Genomic DNA, 14,400 nt, shown 5'->3' with positions numbered 1-14,400 from the left:
AGAACCAAGGGAGGGGGGAAGGGAAGGTCGCCAGCGCATACTCACCTCTTGCGTCCTTGCTGGTGGAAATAGCGGCTCCCCAGTTCCAGCAGCCTACCCCTGTAACATCGCCTGCCCATGGGAAGGGGATGCGGACCTCTGCACCAAACATGGGGGGCTCTCGCTGGCGGGCTACATGCAGATATATATGATCCGGATGGGCCACCTTTTCTTCTGAGGCGGGCCGGGCAAGAAGCAACCTGGACAAACCCTAGGTTGTTCGCCCTCCTCTCCGTTCGGGTTTGATGGGGAGCGTCCTGCCTCTCCGTCTAACCCTGGCCCTTAAAACTAGCCCTAACGGGCACGACCGTCCTCCTACGAGACACTAAGCTAAAAACTGATTAGCCTGCTGTCGGCAGGAGGGATATAGCCAGAGGGCGGAGCTAACTTTTTGTGCTTAGTGTCGCCTCCTAGTGGCAGAAGCTATATCCCACGGTCTTTGCTGTGTACCCCAATGACACGAGCGAGAAAACATGTTTATTGTTTGTCTGTAGTGCTCACACTGAAAATGGACAACGCTTATGACTAGAATTGTTTAAGTGGGATTTACCATTTTTTGTTTTAATGGGGTTCTGTACTTGTGTAACTATAGCTCAAAAATTATGACCAATATATACTTTTTAGTTCTCCTTCTGATCTGACTATACTGGTGCATATTATGCTTTGCCCTAAGATTGCCGTGGTAGCATCAGTAGAGTAACTCTTCTGTGCATGGACATCCTGTCTTGATTTAGCTACCATAGTACCCCGAGAGATAGCTTAAAGCATATTTGCACTTTCAGATGACTTTTCAGAATAAGCTGCAGTGTGTACATGGAGAATAACACTATATGTTCGACCATTATTTGACTTGCATTCTACATTTTTCCCAGTTTTTCTCTCTGCAGGCCTCCTTGATTTAATGGGCTAGTCTCTCCACAGACACCTCTTCTATGTAAGAGCTCTGCTAAAATTGGCTGATTATCCCGATCCGGCTCATCAAGTTATCTGCAGCAGTTTACTTTACCAAACTTCTAGAGAATCTCCCTAGTGGGTGACCTATAGTGTTATAGATGTGGCTAATTAGATGAATAGCCCGAGTCCACCATAGTGAGTGTCACTGCTTGTTAGCAGAGTCCCCACCATTCAGGACCCCGGAGTGGAGAGCCACTAACGCCTCAATACACAAGTGCCTCTGAAGTAGTCGTGAACTTTTTAGTTTCTTGTAGTAACACAGCTGGAAAGGTACATTATACCAGATTTGGTTTTGGTGGATGGATTAAAAAAAATCCAAGTGAAAACCACTTTGGTCCAGATAGTCTATCATTCTGTACAACTAATGAAGTAAAAAGGCTTTTCCATTTTCCGTGTGATGCGCTGTCATTAGCACGGTGCTTTTTGCTCATGGAATTATAAGTTGGGGCTCCATGTTTGTTGCAGAGGCTTTGCCGCTTGGACTGAATAAAGAAAAGCAGCAATACCACGTACATACATGTTGTGTCATCGCTCATGCAATTCCCTGTCTGAACGTAGAGTTTTTATTTTCTTACAAATGCAGAATTTTTTTTTGTTAATCCTTTTACAATTGGTGTTTTAAAACACTAAATCAGGCCACCGCACAACCACAACCAAGCTCCCCCCGATGTACCGACGACCTGACGCCAGGAGTCAGGCTGCCCTCCCCTCCCTCATTGACGCAAGGGGGAACCCTAACAGAGGCAGAACCCACTGAGACACCCAGTGACAAACAAACGAAAGATGGCGAACCAGGGGAGACAGTGGATAGCAAATTACCCAAACAGTTGTTAGACAACGGAAAGGTAAATTTTGAGAGCCAAGGTCAGGCCCACTATTGTTTTCCGGTATTTAGATGACTAGTAGTCTCTTCTTTCTGGGGTGGGAGGGCCGATTGCGTGGTATTGCTGCTTTGTCGTGGCTGTGCTTGCAGATCTGCTGAATGTCTTCCTAGCTTGTTGCTTTTTTTTCCTTTATGTGTCTCCATTTCCTAGATCTCATCTAACATAGAACCATACCGAAACTGTCCACTCTCTAACCACAGATCTAGCCTAAGATTGTCTGGTGTTGGCAACAGCCACCAAAGAAAAGGCTTTTCCACTGGGTTTCAGTAATTCTAAATTCTTATTTTCTATTTATATATAAAGAGTCGGGTTACTTTTTAGAACATTTTGAACAAAATATCTAACGTTTTCTCCATTTTAGTCAACACCAAAATCTGTCAAGAACAGCACTAAGAAAGAAGGAGGCAAGAGGAAGATTAACATGAGCGGTTATATCCTTTTCAGTAGTGAAATGAGGGCAGTTATAAAAGCTCAACATCCAGACTACTCTTTTGGTGAACTTAGCAGATTAGTAGGAACTGAGTGGAGGAACCTTGAGGCCACAAAGAAAGCCGATTATGAAGGTAAAATATGGATCTGATTCCATCTCGACCTCCCTTCAGAATCCACCTGTGCAGACATCCATGCTATAGATTTAATCAACACAAGGAGGTGCCATCATAATCTCTGATATCCCTGACCTGTTTACTAATTGCATTCAAGCCCTTAAAGACGCGCACCCCCTCCCCTTTCATTTTTGTTTTTGCTTACCCCCTTTTAGAAGACCATAACTATTTTTATTTATTCATTGACGTACCGTCCCTGTCGCCCCTTTCCCTGGAAAATGCGCCCCACCTTTTTTTATCAGGATGTTGTTAAATATAAGCCTCCCCCGAAAATAAGCCCTGGCTATACTAGGTTCAAAAAAAAAAAGTAAACATCAATACTCACCTAGTCATTGGCATCCGTGTCCCTCGCACTGCTCTTCGGCGTTGCAGCAGGCTGCAGTCCTCAGCGCTGACAGGATTTTCTTCTGGTGACTGGGCTTTAATCCCCCGCCTCCGGGAAGAGAGCGCTGTGATTGGATCAAACGGCAGCCAATCGAAGCCGGCGGTTGATTATTCACAGCCATTCAGTGTTGGTTCATCCAGCAGCTGCTTTGATTGGCTGGCACTTAATCCAATCACAGCGCTTGCTGGAGGCGGGGTACTCAAAGCCCCGTCACCAGAAGAGAATCTTGTCAGCACTGAGAACTGCAGCAGCGTGGGGACCAGGGCGAGGGACACAGATACCAGCGGCTAGGTGAGTATTGCTTTTTTTACCTCATTGCTTATACTCACTCAGCCGCTGGCGTCTGTGTCCCTCGCTCTGGTCCCTACACTGCTGCAGTTCTCAGCGCTGACAGGATTATCTTCTGTTGACGGCGCTTTGAATCCCCTGCCTCCAGTAAGCGCTGTGATTGGATCGAGTGCCAGACAATTAGAGCCAGCCCTCAAAGAACCAATCACAGCGCTTACTGGAGCTGGGTTATTTAAAGCCCTGTTACCAAGTGAAAAGAATCCTGTCAGCGCTGAGAACTGCAGCAGCGCAGGGACCAATGCGAGGGACACAGATGCCGGCGGCTGGGTAAGTATTAGACACCCCCTGAAAATAAGACACTGTGCCTTTTTTTTTAGGCAAAAATTCATATAAGACGGTGTCTTATTTTCAGGGAAACAAAGAAGCTGTATGAGGGCTTGTTTTTTTGCGAGAGGAGTTGTATTTTTCAATGGCACTATGTAATGTACCGTATAATGTACTGAAAAACCTTTTAAAAATTCTAAGTGGAGTGAGATGGAAAAAAAAACTAATTCCGTCATCTTTGGGTGTGCCTTGTTTCTACAGCATACATCCTGCAACAAAAATGATATCACTTTATTCTATGGGTCAGCACAATTATTTTGATACCAAATTTATGGGGGTTTTTTTCTTTTGTTTGCTGTAGTATTATTTTTTTCCAAAGATATTCTATTTTTTTTTTTTTTACATTTTCTGCCACCATCTTCTGATAGTCCTAACTTTTTTGTCTTTTTCTGTCAACACGGTTGTGCGAGGGCACATTTTTTGAGGGACGTCCTGTAGTTTCTATGGGTACCATTTTGGAGTACATACAACTTTTTGATAGCTTTTTATTACATTTTTCTTGGAGACGGTGTGACCAAAAAAGCGCAATTCTGGCATAGATTTTATTTTTATTTAACATTTACCGTGCGGGGTAAATAATGTGTTACATTGATAGCTCAGACTTTTACAGTTCCCATAGGGGACAAGAATTTCGATGATTTGATCACTCCTGCAGTATGATGAAATCCCATAGCATTACATTATACCGTGATCTGGCAGGCATTCTATCAAGCTGTTAGAATTGATGGTGGCATTTACAGGATTAACAGCTCCAATCAGCAGCGCTACTTATCGGAGCTGTTGTGGACAGATGTCTGCTGTAAGAGTCAGCATCTGCATTGTATGGAGCAGGATCGACCCCCGATCCCTTCTATACAAACCCCAAACATCCAGGACGTAACTGTATGTCCTGAAGCGTTAAGGGGTTAAATATATCTTACCTACCCAAAAACATGTTGTAGTCAAAAACATTGACCTAGCGCTATACCTCTGTTCTAGCGTCCTATATTGAAAGAACAGTAAGGTACTTGAATAGGACTCATGGATGCGGTTGCGGTACATGATAGTATGGCGCAGAGGCCCCCGGGGGGTCTTAGGACATTGATTTTAATTTTGTGCTGTGACCCCTGTAAGAAATAGAGTCTAAAACCCAATTGCAAAGTTGAGGAGTAGCATGTGTGAATCAGAAAACGATTAGCAACCGGAAAGTACAAAGTGGTTGTGAAGAAGTCTCAGGTAGTCTGAAAACTCCTTCAAGTATTTACATTTTTTGTCTAGGGTATTATACAATAATGGCTTTTACCACAAGCTCCTAATTCATTGTTGATAGCAAAAGATGTAAAAAATACATAAAAGCTTAGTTTGCTTAGTAGCTTGCACAAAGATATACGGGTACAGCTGGGTACAGGCTGCAAGATTTACGTGTACGGCACAAGGCAGTGCACAATGACCTTTGGATAGGTGATAAGTGTCTGCGGGAAAGCCCCTTGAAGTATTGATGGCCTGTACTTGGGGTACTTGTGGGTCCGACCCCTGGCGATTAGTACAATGAAGAGGCTGTGGTCCCCTTCATTGTTTGCACAGGTACAGCGACTGGATTTTGGCTTTAGACTTGGGATATAAGACGTCATTGATTATATACATATATTTGCTTCTTACAGAACGTGCTGCCAAAGTAGCGGAGCAGCAAGAAAGGGAACGTGCAGCGCAGCAGCAACAGCAGCAGCAGAACTCTTCCCCCAGAGCTGGCACTCCTGTGGGAGCTCTAATGGGAGTCGTGCCTCCACCAACACCAATGGGAATGATTAACCAGCAGATGACACTAGCCTCAGGTAGACGATCCATGATCATGCGGACATTACAGGAGTACATGGCTTTACTTGCACTTTGTGCACTTGTTACTAGACATTATTAATGTGACTGAAGTATTGGTGTTGTGTTCCCTAGTCAGTGGATGGAATATATTTGCATTGTCCTCTCATGTATAGGTAATGGCTACTGTTATCTTATGCTTTACTGAAATATTGTCAAATGATATTGGGTAAATATACTTGGCCATCGTTGGTGAAGCCCCAAACGACACAGAAGGAAACCGATAGTCGTGTCCTGAAGCCATTGGCTGCCGGTTACGGGAGATGTCTCATTAGAGCAAGAATACAATGACCAGCGTGACAACTAAAATACGTAATGGATTTACATGGTTACCTATAGATCACAATCTTTTGCATATTCCACTTGACCTTATTTCATACACTTTCTTCAGTTTACTGGTTAAATGTTAGTGAATCATGGATATAGGGAGCCATTTACAGTAATGATATTATCAGATAAGGAATTTAGCAGCCTTTCCCGAGGCGATCCACTATGAGGGCGCAGTCTGCTTTGGAGAGGAATTTTAGAGAATAGTTCTCTCCGGATTAGAGAAAAGTCTGTTCTTATGCCAGAAATGTGCCACTCGTGTCCGAGGCCTTGTCTAGTTCTCTTCAATGGCCCATTTACACGAACGATTATCACTCAAAATTCATTTGATAATTGTTTAGTGTAAAGGCAAAAAAAAAATCGCTCACTATTTGTTTGCGTTTTTTTTTTTTTTATCGCTGACTTTTAGTCAATGAAAGAACTGTTGCTGGATCGCTGGCTTCTCGTTCCGTGTAAATGCTCTCCACTCGGTGCTTCAGGTAGAAGGTGAAGCACTGAGCGGAACCCAGCGATCCAGCGGCAAAATCTTGGATCTAAATTCTCTGCAGCAGCGCTGACGACCTTAGCAGGGACGTCAGCGTGCGAGCAGTCATTTAAGCGACTGTCGGCCCATGTAAAAGGGCCATAAGCTGCAATGCCAGGTCAAGGCAATGGACAAGAGAGGCATTGTTTATGGACAAAGAACCGCCATATGCAGAAGACTGGACGGTTAGGAGCAGTTAATTTACCAGCATCTTGTATGGAAAGGGTAAGCATTGACACAGTGAGAGGCGTATGCTCGTCTCAGGCATCAGAGCGGTGGACAGCAGCCACCTTATAAGTTACATGAGGATGGATAATGATCCTTTAGGCTATTTTCACATGGCCTTTACTTAGGACCTCCCATAGTTCAAGGAAACCAAATTTGGAGCACAATAGGACCCTATAGGTAGGAGGTTCAGGCATTGCTGCAGTAATATGGGCAGCAATTTCTCTCATGTTATGGCAGTAGAAAATGTCCTAAACCTTGATTGCACTTCTCAGCTACAACTACATGGCCTGAAGGTTTTTTTTGGCATTTAAGGTCAATTCTCTCTATCTGCGCACTTATTGTTAGCAGTAGGGATGCAAACCACCAAGTTTCTTGCTACTGTTTTTTTTTTAGGGAGGGGGGATGTTTCCAGGCTGCATAGTATTGGCTCCTCTGTGTGGTTTTAATTTGCATCTTGAACTTTACACTGAAACTGAAACTTTTCCTAGGGAAAAAGCTATGCCATAAGTACCTGATAGATAAGAGTCCCACCTCTCGGGGGCTTGCACATATTGCCAGAATGGATGTCACCGCAAAGGATGGGAGTATGAAAACCGACGGAAGCGAATGGGTATTACGGAAAAGGCATAGGTTGGATTCCCATCTTAGCCATGTCTGGATGATATTGGAGAACCCTTTAAAATGGGGTTGTCCAATCAAAATTAACTTTTTAAACCTAGATCCAAGTGGGTTAAAACAACAAAACAAACAGTACTTGTGTGTTCTTAACAACAGCGATCCAGTCCCGCGATTTACCTGGTCTTTGACATCAGAAGTCAGGTGAAGGCTGCCTGCCAATCACAGGCCTCAGAATCCCCATTCAGAACTCATGGCATCATTGTGCCGCCAGGATTTGAGTTGTGATGTCAAGAGAACCGGCGACATGTTGTGTCCTCTGATTGGCGGGTGGTGGTCACCCCCCGTCCGCTGTCAACAGATGCAGGACTGCAGTGATGGATCCTCAGCACGGAGGACAGGTAAGTAGCATTTATTTAGTTGCGTTAACCCATTTTGGCTCTATATCTAAAAGTTCATTTCAACTTGACAAGCCCTTTAAAGGGGTTGTCTCGCGAAAGCAAGTGGGGTTAAGTACTTCTGTATGGCCATATTAATGCACTTTGTAATATACATCGTGCCTTAAATATGAGCCATACAGAAGTTATTCACTTACCTTCCCTGCGCTGGCGTCCCCGTCTCCATGGCTCCGTCTAATTTCAGCGTCTAATCTCCCGATTAGACGCGCTTGCGCAGAAGGGTCTTCTCCCATCTGTTCGGTCCAGCACGAGCGGCATTCTGGCTCCGCCCCTTCTACGCGGCATTGCGTAGCCCCGCCCCATGACATGTGCCGATTCCAGCCAATCAGGAGGCTGGAATCGGCACATGTGACGGGGCGGAGCTACGCGATGACGCGTAGAAGGGGCGGAGCCAGAACGCTGCTGCTGCCGGACAGACCCGAAGGCAGAAGACCCTTCTGCGCAAACGCGTCTAATCGGGCGATTAGACGCTGAAATTAGACGGCACCATGGAGACGGGGACGCCAGCGCAGGGAAGGTAAGTGAATAACTTCTGTATGGCTCATATTTAATGCACGATGTATATTACAAAGTGCATTAATATGGCCATACAGAAGTACTTAACCCCACTTGCTTTCGCGAGACAACCCCTTTAAGTTTTACAGATCTAAAACCTCCCCGAAGACCTTTTATGTGAAAATTGAACAAATTATCGTATTCACAAAATAATAATGATGTTTTTTGGAGGCTCCGCTTTTAATCTTCTCATTTGATCCCTTTACTATATTCATGGCTTATCATTGGATCCTATAGAGGAAACCTCCTGAGCTTTGTTGACACCTTATATAATTTCCATCCTTCCATGATGTAGCTATTAACATGACGACATGTTTTGATTTTTGTTAAACTGCTAACTCATTTTTGTATGTTCTCAACATTAATATCACAGAATTAACGCCATTTCTTCATGTTAGTGCATGTTTGTTTTAATCCATTATATTGCATGCTTGTTCTTCAAGGCATGATAGGGGGCTATCCGCCTGGCCTGCCACCTATGCAAGGCCCAATTGATGGCATTATTAGCATGGGCAGCATGCAGCCTCTTCATCATGGGGTGATACCACCTCCCCACCTCCTTCCACCTGGTATACCAGGCCTTCCGGGCATCCCGCTACAGGGTAAGAATGTCATAACCTCGTTCACTCACCTCCATCCCACCTCTCCCTTCAGATGCTTGTATGTATACTGATCCACCGCCAGTCACTTTATCACCAGACACTTCTAACAATCTTTAGCAATTAAGCTGGAATGTTGGGTTTTGTTATGTGGTTCTCGTCAGGTAAATCTGCCGCCTAATTTGGGGGAAGATGTAATTTCTTTGTCCTTAACCACAGAAAAACATGGATTCCTTGTCTAGATTGCATAAAATGATTTTAGAGCAATTTTTTGTATGTTTTTGATGATCTTTTATCTTGTTCAAAGCCCTGGTCGGTTGCATTTACTTTACTGGGGGAGTGAGGAAGTATAGGAACTTATTGGAATATAGGGATGGTCTGAGGATACACAGTATTTTGTACAATGGGTGCACCTGTACTTGTTAGGTGGGCTGCACATGTCTGAGCCGGATTCTGCATGCGGGAGCCCACAGCGGAACCCAGCCCTGACAGCAGCCGGCAACCCTGCGTACTTGACTTTCTTTTCTCTGTATTGTGGAAGGTCGCGGAGAGCCGCTGTTGGACATGTGCAGTATAGATTTTGTTTTCTACATTTTTTTTTTCCATGCCGTTGCTTGGCGATGATGCGGAATCCGCAGTCTGTCCACAATGTCAATTACAGACAGGCTGCAGGTCGGACTGCCTCCAATGACTTCAATGGAAGCCATCCGCACAAAAATGCAGCATGCTGAGATTTCTTTCCTACGCTCATAGAAACTACATTTGGTTTCCGTGAGTATGCCAGAATAATCTATTTCGCATTGCATGCTATGAATAGAATCTGCTGCAGTTTCGCAGTGCGGACGCCCGCAGTGGATTCTGCTGCAAAAATCTGTGCAGACCCCCTTAAAAAAATAAAATACATTTTCATGGTCTGATAAAGAGCAAGAAACCATGTCCACCCCAGATGCTCCACCTTAACAAGCTATTTTAATAAATGATTGTATTGTCCTCTTATTCAGAATATCAGCATCTATCAGGTCCCATTTGTGCAGATTTAAGGAATTTCTTTCACTTTTTTTAATTATTCCCTTTTCCGGGTTTAATTGCAGTTTCTTTTGTGGGACTGGGTTTGCCCTGATATAAGCATTTCTGGGTGATACTTTCAGCTGCGGTGTTAGTAGGACCTCTATAGTTGGTGCACATGTAGCCCATTAGTATGCTACTTCTGTTTGTCTGTAATATATGTGCTGTTCAGTGACAACTTAGCCATTTTCCCATAAAAATGTGGTTTTAATAAGTGTTTTTTAAGTCTTTGTTTTTTAACCAAATGAGCCATTATTCTCCTCTAAATCTAACACTTTATCACTATTTGCCGTTTTTCAGCAGCATATATTTCACAATAACACCTATAATCAAAATCCGTGTTCCACATCTCTCTTAGGGCATTTACCCACTTGCGTTTATTTAAGGCGATTGTCACTGGGACTTTCTAATGTTAAAAACTAGAGATGAGCGAACGTACTCGTCCGAGCTTGATGCTCGTTCGAGTATTAGCGTGTTCGGGATGCTCGTTATTCGTAACGAGCACCACGCGATGTTCGAGTTACTTTCACTTTCATCTCTGAGACGTTAGCGCGCTTTTCTGGCCAATTGAAAGACAGGGAAGGCATTACAACTTACCCCTGCGACGTTCCAGCCCTATACCACCCCCCTGCTGTGAGTGGCTGGCGAGATCAGGTGTCACCCGAGTATATAAATCGGCCCCTGCCGCGGCTCGGCTCAGATGCGTTCTGACAGAGATCAGGGAAAGTGCTGCTGGTGCCGGAGCTGCTATAGGGAGAGCGTTAGGAGTTATTTTAGGCTTCAAGAACCCCAACGGTCCTTCTTAGGGCCACATCTAACCGTGTGCAGTAGTGTGGAGGCTGCTTTTTGCAGTGTTGCACTTTTTTTTTTTTTTGGTATATTGGCCGTGCAGAGCATTGCGCCCTGCAGTAATACTACAGGGACAGAAGTGGTTAGGCAGGGACAGAAGACATATTATTGATTGAATATAGGCAGTGGGCCTTTGCAAAAAAATTTGTGGGAAAAAATCTATTTGGCCTGGCTATGACTGTGCTCAGTGTTCTGGGTCTGTCTGTGCTGGGTGTAGTAGTTCTACAAAATCATACGCAGCCAGCTAAGTGTTACAGCAGGCTTGCGCCAAATTATTTCCTGGCTCTGTCTGGGCTCTGAAATCACCACTGTGTTGCAGTTCACAGTGCAACACTCTGCAGTTCTGTCACATACTCCAGGGACAGAAGTCCTTAGTCAGGGACAGAAGACATATTATTGATTGAATATAGGCAGTGGGCCTTTGCAAAAAAATTTGTGGGAAAAAATCTATTTGGCCTGGCTGTGACTGTGCTCAGTGTTCTGGGTCTGTCTGTGCTGGGTGTAGTAGTTCTACAAAATCATACGCAGCCAGCTAAGTGTTACAGCAGGCTTGCGCCAAATTATTTCCTGGCTCTGTCTGGGCTGTGAAATCACCGCTGTATTGCAGTTCACAGTGCAACACTCTGCAGTTCTTTGACATACTGCAGGGCCAGAAGCGCTTAGGCAGGGACAGAAGACATATTGATTGAATATAGGCAGTGGGCCTTTGCAGAAAAATTTGGGGGAAAAAATCTATTTGGGCTGCCTGTGACTGTCCTCAGTGTTCTGGGTGTCTGCTGGGTGTAGTAGTTCTCCTAATTCATACGCAGCCAGCTAAGTGTTACAGCAGGCTTGCACAAAATTATTTCCTGGCGTTCCGTAAGCGAAGTCAGCCTCCAACCACAGGCCAATAAGCGGCACATTTAATTACAGCGTTCTGTTTCTGCATTACTGGTAATACAGCATGCTGAGGGGTAGGGGTAGGCCTAGAGGACGTGGACGCGGCCGAGGACTCGGAGGCCCAAGTCAGGGTGTGGGCACAGGCCGAGCCAGTGCGGTGGCCAGGGGTAGAGACAGGGCCAGACCGAATAATCCACCAACTGTTTCCCAAAGCGCCCCCTCGCGCCATGCCACCCTGCAGAGGTCAAGGTGCTCAACGGTGTGGCAGTTTTTCACAGAGACGCCTGACGACCGACGAACAGTGGTGTGCAACCTTTGTCGCGCCAAGATCAGCTGGGGAGCCACCACCACCAGCATGCGCAGGCATATGATGGCCAAGCACCCCACAAGGTGGGACGAAGGCCGTTCACCGCCTCCGGTTTGCACTACTGCCTCTCCCCCTGTGCCCCAACCTGCCACTGAGATCCAACCCACCTCTCACGACACAGGCACTACCGTCTCCTGGCCTGCACCCACACCCTCACCTCCGCTGTCCTCGGTCCCATCCAGCAATGTCTCTCAGCGCAGCGTCCAGACGTCGCTAGTGCCACTGTTTGAGCGCGAACGCAAGTACGCCGACACGCACCCGCACGCTCAAGCGTTAAACGTGCACATTGCTAAATTGATCAGCCTGGAGATGCTGCCGTATAGGCTTGTGGAAACGGAGGCTTTCAAAAGCATGATGGTGGCGGCGGCCCCGTGCTACTCGGTTCCCAGTTGCCACTACTTTTCCCGATGTGCCGTCCCAGCCCTGCACGACCACGTCTCCCGCAACATTGTACGCGCCCTCACCAACGAGGTTACTGCCAAGGTCCACTTAACAACAGACACGTGGACAAGCACAGGCGGGCAGGGCCACTATGTCTCCCTGACGGCACATTGGGTGAATTTAGTGGAGGCTGGGACAGAGTCAGAGCCTGGGACCGCTCACGTCCTACCCACCCCCAGAATTGCGTGCCCCAGCTCGGTGGTGGTATCTGCGGCGGTGTATGCTTCCTCCACTAAACCACCCTCCTCCTCCTACACAACCTCTGTCTCGCAATCAAGATGTGTCAGCAGCAGCACGTTGCCAGCAGTTGGTGTCGCGCGGCATGGCAGTACAGCGGTGGGCAAGCGTCAGCAGGCCGTGCTGAAACTACTCAGCTTAGGAGAGAAGAGGCAGACGGCCCACAAACTGCTGCAGGGTCTGACAGAGCAGACCGACCGCTGGCTTGCGCCGCTGAGCCTCCAACCGGGCATGGTCGTGTGTGACAACGGCCGTAACCTGGTGGCGGCTCTGCAGCTCGGCAGCCTGACGCACGTGCCATGCCTGGCCCATGTTTTTAATTTGGTGGTTCAGCGCTTTCTGAAAAGCTACCCACACTTGTCATACCTGCTTGAAAAAAGGTGCGCCGGCTCTGCGCACATTTCCGCAAGTCCCACACGGACGCTGCCACCCTGCGGACACTGCAACATCGGTTTCATCTGCCAGTGCACCGATTGCTGTGCGACGTGCCCACACAGTGGAACTCTACGCTCCACATGTTGGCCAGGCTCTATGAGCAGCGTAGAGCTATAGTGGAATACCAACTCCAACATGGGCGGCGCAGTGGGAGTCAGCCTCCTCAATTATTTACAGAAGAGTGGGCCTGGTTGGCAGACATTTGCCAGGTCCTTGGAAACTTTGAGGAGTCTACCCAGGTGCTGAGCGGGGATGCTGCAATCATTAGTGTCACCATTCCTCTGCTATGCCTCTTGAGAAGTTCCCTGCAAAGCATAAAGGCAGACGCTTTGCACTCGGAAATGGAGGCGGGGAAGGACAATATGTCGCTGGATAGTCAGAGCACCCTCATGTCTATATCTCAGCGCGTTGAGGAGGAGGAGGAGGAGCATGAGGAGGAGGGGGAAGAGACAACTTGGCCCACTGCTGAGGGTACAGATGCTGCTTGCCTGTCATCCTTTCAGCGTGTATGGCCTGACGACGAGGAGGAGGAGGATCCTGAAAGTGATCTTCCTAGTGAGGACAGCCATGTGTTGCGTACAGGTACCCTGGCACACATGGCTGACTTCATGTTAGGATGCCTTTCTCATGACCCTCGCGTTACACGCATTCTGGCCACTACGGATTACTGGGTGTACACATTGCTCGACCCACGGTATAAGGAGAACTTTTCCACTCTGATACCCGAAGAGGAAAGGGGTTCGAGAGTGATGCTATACCACAGGACCCTGGCGGACAAGCTGATGGTAAAATTCCCATCCGACAGCGCTAGTGGCAGAAGGCGCAGTTCCAAGGGCCAGGTAGCAGGGGAGGCGCGGAGATCAGGCAGCATGTACAGCACAGGCAGGGGAACACTCTCTAAGGCCTTTGACAGCTTTATGGCTCCCCAGCAAGACTGTGTCACCGGTCCCCAGTCAAGGCTGAGTTGGCGGGAGCACTGTAAAAGGATGGTGAGGGAGTACGTAGCCGATCACACGACCGTCCTCCGTGACGCCTCTGCCCCCTACAACTACTGGGTGTCGAAGCTGGACACGTGGCCTGAACTCGCGCTGTATGCCCTGGAGGTGCTTGCTTGTCCTGCGGCTAGCGTCTTGTCAGAGAGGGTGTTTAGTGCGGCTGGGGGAATCATCACAGATAAGCGTACCCGCCTGTCAACCGACAGTGCCGACAGGCTTACACTCATCAAGATGAACAAAGCCTGGATTTCCCCAGACTTCTCTTCTCCACCAGCGGACAGCAGCGATACCTAAGCAATACGTAGGCTGCACCCGCGGATGGAAGCATCGTTCTCTATCCCCATCAAAAACGGGGACCTTTTTGCTTCATCAATCTGTGTATAATATTCCTCCTCCTCCTCCTCCTGCTCCTCCTCCTGAAACCTCACATAATCACG

At 47.1% G+C, this 14,400-nt stretch overlaps 1 pseudogene; it reads left to right on the top strand.

Annotated features, from left to right (window-relative positions):
* LOC136620182 (protein polybromo-1-like) overlaps positions 1–7,291 on the top strand; it is a 48,360-nt pseudogene extending 41,069 nt beyond the window's left edge.
* Positions 7,292–14,400: the final 7,109 nt, after the last annotated feature.

The sequence above is a fragment of the Eleutherodactylus coqui genome, chromosome 3, assembly GCF_035609145.1.
Source record: "Eleutherodactylus coqui strain aEleCoq1 chromosome 3, aEleCoq1.hap1, whole genome shotgun sequence".
Taxonomy (NCBI): Eukaryota; Metazoa; Chordata; class Amphibia; order Anura; family Eleutherodactylidae; genus Eleutherodactylus; species Eleutherodactylus coqui.
The sequence above is the reverse complement of the archived record's forward strand: the minus strand, read 5'-3'. Positions and strand labels throughout refer to the sequence as shown.